The 5,046-nt window shown below is 32.7% G+C and overlaps 1 pseudogene; it reads right to left on the bottom strand.

Moving 5' to 3' along the window:
- Positions 1-3,807: 3,807 nt before the first annotated feature.
- On the bottom strand, positions 3,808-3,926 carry LOC111732759 (annotated as a pseudogene).
- Between the last annotated feature and the right edge of the window lie 1,120 nt (positions 3,927-5,046).

The raw sequence follows: 5,046 nt of genomic DNA, 5'->3' as shown, positions 1-5,046 counted from the left end.
ATTGAACACACAAAAACAGGAAATCAAGAATTGGAAAATCACCAGCACTACAGGAGCCCCATGCATGTATGCCCTCTTCCTACCACTATGCCACCATACCAACGTCTCCATAGATTCTCTTGGCTTGTTTTTGAACTTCAAATAAATGGAGTGTCTGGCTTTTTTTAATTTAAAATTATGTCTGTGTGATTCATATTTTTTATTGCATGTTGTAGTTTGTTCAGTCATACGATTGTATAATATTACATTGTATAAATATACTGCGACTTATTCATCCTGTGAATAGGCATTTGGACTTTTCAATTTTGACTCATGAATAAAGCTGCTATGAACATTCATGTTTTTTTTTTTTGAACTTATGTATTTCTGCTGGGCATAAATCTAAGAATGAAATTATTGGGATATAGAATATTCCCCCACACTCTCACCTACTTTCTATTTTCTCTCTTAATTTTAGCCATCTGGTAGGTGTGTAGTGGTGTCACATTAAAAAAAAAGCTTCACTTTCTTTTTTAAATAAGCTTTTAATGTTGGAATAATGTTAGGTTTACAGAAAAGTTGCAAAGACAGTAGAGAGAGCTTCTTGTATACCCATCATGTACATTTGTCAAAATTGAGAAACCAACATTGATAAATTACTATTAAACTCCAGCCCTTATTTAGATTTCACCAGTTTTTACATGTGTTTGCGTAGTTCTGCACAATTTTACCACATTTATATATTCAGGTAACCACTATTACAACCAATATACAGAACTGTTCCATTGCCACAAAGGAACCCTTGTACTGTTTGTCATACTACATCCCCCATCCTCCCACTACTGTCCCTAACCCCTGGGAACTGTTAATCTGCTCTTTCTCTCTGTAATTTTGCCATTTCCATAAGTTATATAAAGGGCATCATACAGTATGCAACCTTTTGAGAATGGCTCTCCCCCACAGCATAATGCCCTTGAATTTCATCCACATTGTTACATGTATTAATAGCGTATTCCTTTTTATTGCTGAGGGTGTACCAGTTTGTTTAAGCATTCATTTGTTGAAAGACATTTGGGATGTTTCCATTTTGGGCTTTTACAAATAAAGCTGCTATGAATATTTCTGTATCAGTTTTTGTGGAGATAAGTTTTCATTTCTCTGGATTAAATGCCCATAAGTGTGGTGATTGGTGAGTAGTATAAATATTTAGTTTTATAAGAAACTACTGAATGGTTTCCCAGAGTTGCTCTAATTATTTTACATTCCCACCAACAGTATTTATTTAAGACATTCCATTTCTCTGCATTCTCATCAGGATTTGGGATTGCCGCTAGTTTTTATTTTCACTTTTCTAATAGGTAATTTGTTTTGTTTTGTTTTTGTAGTTTTTGTTTGCTTGTTTGCATTTCCCTAATGGCTAATGATGTTGGCCATCTTTTCATGTGCTTATCTGCCATCCATATATCCTTTTTGGTGAATGTCTGTTCATGCCTTTTGTCCATTTTATAATTGGATTCTTTTTAAACTGTTGAGCTTTGAGAATTTTTTATATATTCTAGGCATAGGTCGTTTGTCAGATGGTTTGCAAATATTTTCTCCCAATCTGTAGCTCATATTTTCAGTTTAACAGAGCCTTTTATAGAGCAAAAACTTAAAATTTCAATGAAGTCCAATTTATCAATGTTTTTCTTTTACGGATTATGCTTTTAGTGTCATTTCTAAGAACTCTTCACCAAGACCTACATCCTGACAATTTTCTCCAATGTTTTCTCTAAGAAGTTTTATAGTTTTACAGTTTATATTTAAATCTACGATCCATTTAAAGTTACTTTTTGTATAAGATTTCAGGTAAAGATTGAGGGTTTTTGCTCTGTTTTGTTTTGTTTTTACCTATGTTTATTTAATTGCTCTAGCACCATTTGTTGGAAAGAGTAACCTTCCTCCACTGAATGGCTTTGGAATTTTTTTCAAAATTCAGTTGAGCATACTTGTATGGTTCTATTTCTGGATTTTCTATTTTGTTTCATTGATCATTTATCCATCTGTCCATACCATACTGTTAACTATAGCTATATAAAAAGTCTCACGGGTAGAATGATTCATTGTATTTTTTTCTTTATTTTTTAAATCTTGTTTTAGTCATTTCCATATAAATTTTAGAATATGCTTGTCTATATGTAAAAAAAAAAAATCTTACTTGGATTATGATAGGAAATTTTAAATCTATAAATCACTTTGAGGAGAATTGACATCTTTATCATGTTGCATCCTCCAGCCCATGAACATGAATATCTTTCCATTTATTTAGATCTTTTATTTCTTTCATCAATATTTTGTAGTTTTGAGCATACAGAGTCTGTAGTTTTTTCTAGATTTACGCCCAAGTATTTAGGAGCAATTGGAAATGGTATTGTGTTTTAATTTGTTTTTACATGGTAATTGCCAGTATATAGAAATAGAATTTGTTTTTATATCTTGATGTTGTAACTTTACTGAACTCTCTTCTGATTTTTTTTTTCATAGCTTCATTGAAAATAAATTTTCTCTACTTGTTGAGAATTTTGTAGATTCAGCTACTTAAACAGTCATGTCACTTGCAAATAGGAATAGTTATATTTCTTCCTCTCTGATATTTATGCCTTTTATTTCCTTTTCTTGTATTATTACACTGGCTAGGATTTCCAAGACTATGATACATAAGGGTGATACAATCAGATATCCTTGCTTTGTTCCTGATTTTTAGGGAGGAAAGTATTCAGTCTTTGACCATAAGTATGATTTTTTTTGCAGATGCTCTTTTTTTTTTTTTCATATGTTCTCCAACCCAGAAGCTCTTTGAACCCTGTTGTTTAGAGATTTTTTATGGGGGTTTAATTATGTACGCATAATTGATTAGATCATTGGCCACTGATGGTTGAATTCAATCTTTAGTCCCTTTCCCTTCCCCTAGGGTTAGAGGTAGGCTGAAAGTTCTAATCCTCTCATCACTTTGTTAATTTTTCTGGTGACCAACCCCCATCCTGAAGCTATTCAAGTTTCTCACCCTCCCGTGAGTCATCACATTTGAATATAAGAGGTACTCTTTTCCATGGGTTTTAGGAGCTCTATGCCAGGAAGTAGGGACAAAGACTAAATATTTATTTTTATATCAAATATGTATACACCTACCACATTTTGTTTATCCGTTCATCAGTCGATGGACACTGGGTTGCTTCACCTATTGACTATTGTGAATAATGCTGCTATGAACATGGGTGTACATATTCAAGTCTTTGCTTCTATTTCTTTTGGGTTTATACTTTCAAATGGACTTGCTGAATCATATAATAATTCTGTTTCATTTTTTGAGGAATTGACACACCATTTTCCATAATTATTGCACCATTTTAAATTCTTACGAGCAATGCACAAAGGTTCAAATTTCTTTGCATCCTCAACACTTATTTTCTTTTATTTCTCCTCCTCCTCCCCCTCGTTCTTTTTTGAGAATAACCATTCTATTAGATGTGAAGTGACATTTCAATACGACTTTGATTTGATCTTTTCTTGTGCTTATTGGTCATTTGTATATTTTCTTTGGAGTCATGTCTATTCAACCCCTTTGCCCATTTTTTAAATTGGGTCGTTTGTTATATTGTTGTTAGATTAGAGGAGTTTTTTTTTTTTTTTAAATGTTGACATTGATTAACGAAAGGCATATAGGCGGCTTCAACCATAGCTGTTATTTATTTTTTTATTTAATTATTTTTAGGCGAGGCAACCCTTGGTTGACCTCACAGATTGCCAGGACCTTGTCAGTTTACAATCCTTTATTTTTTAATTTTTTTATGCCTACAGCACCTGGTCTTCCTATGTGGTCACCCATCCAAGTACTAACCAGATCCGACCCTGCTTAGCTTCCAAGATCAGACGGGATTGGGCTTGTTCAGGGTAGCACAGTCATAGGACATTGGTTAACAAAATCCAATAAGTTTCAAGCTGTACATTTTAACAGTAAGGCATATATATATTTACACTGTGTGTTCACCTCCCATAGTTAGATTTCTTTCTGTCACCACATATTTGACCCCTTTTACCCCATCTACCTCCTCCCTTCCCCCGGATTATAGGAGTTTTTAAATATTCTGGATATCAAATTATTATGAGCTATATGATTTTCAAACATTTTCTCCCATTTCGTGGGATGTGTTTTTACTCTGCTGAAGCATTCTATAGTGTTTTTTAGTGTATATTTTTTATAGCTGTTTTTAGTTGCTCTTAATATTACATTATATACAAAATTTTGAAAACTACCTTATTTAGATAACTTTACCTTCCTCCATAATATAATTGTCTTAAATATTCTTTCTACCTAGAGAACCAAATCAGACAATTTTATTTTTGCTTCAACTGTCAACCAGAATTTTTAAACAACTCAAGAAGAGGATATGTTTTTATATTTAACCATTGTCCTGTTTTCATTACTAAAGGATTTCTTCCTTTATCATTTTCTTTCTGTTTCAGTAACTTCTCTTAGCCATTCTTATTTTGGGTAGCTTGACTGGCTACCCAAAATTCTTAGTTTTCCTTCATTTGAAAATGTCTTTATATAACTTTCCTTCCTGAGGAATATTTTCCTTGTATATAGATTCAAGGTTGACCAGTCTTTCAGCACTTGAAAAACGTGCCATTTCTTTCTGGCCTCCATGATCTCTCATGAGAAGTTTTCTGTCATTTGAATTGTTGTTCCCCTATAGGCACTTTCTTTCTAGCTGCTTTCAAGATGTTTTCTTCATTCTTATTTTTCAGAAGTTTATTTATAATGTTCTGGGTATGGATTTCTTTGGATTCATTTTGCTAGGTATTTACTAGGCTTCTTAAATCTGTAGATGTATACCTGTCACCAAATTTAGAGGAAATTTAGCCATTATTTTTAAAAATGTTGGGTTTTTTTTAAATTCCCATCTTATTTCTGTTATCCTTCTGGGACTCTGATCATACAAATATTAGATCTTTTCTTATTGTCACACAAGTACCTGAGAATTTTTTTCAGTCTTTTTTCTTCCTGTCTGTTGTCCAAATAAGGTA

This window comes from Pteropus vampyrus, unplaced genomic scaffold (assembly GCF_000151845.1).
Source record: "Pteropus vampyrus isolate Shadow unplaced genomic scaffold, Pvam_2.0 Scaffold488, whole genome shotgun sequence".
Classification (NCBI taxonomy): Eukaryota; Metazoa; Chordata; class Mammalia; order Chiroptera; family Pteropodidae; genus Pteropus; species Pteropus vampyrus.
This window is presented reverse-complemented; position numbering and strand designations above follow the sequence as displayed.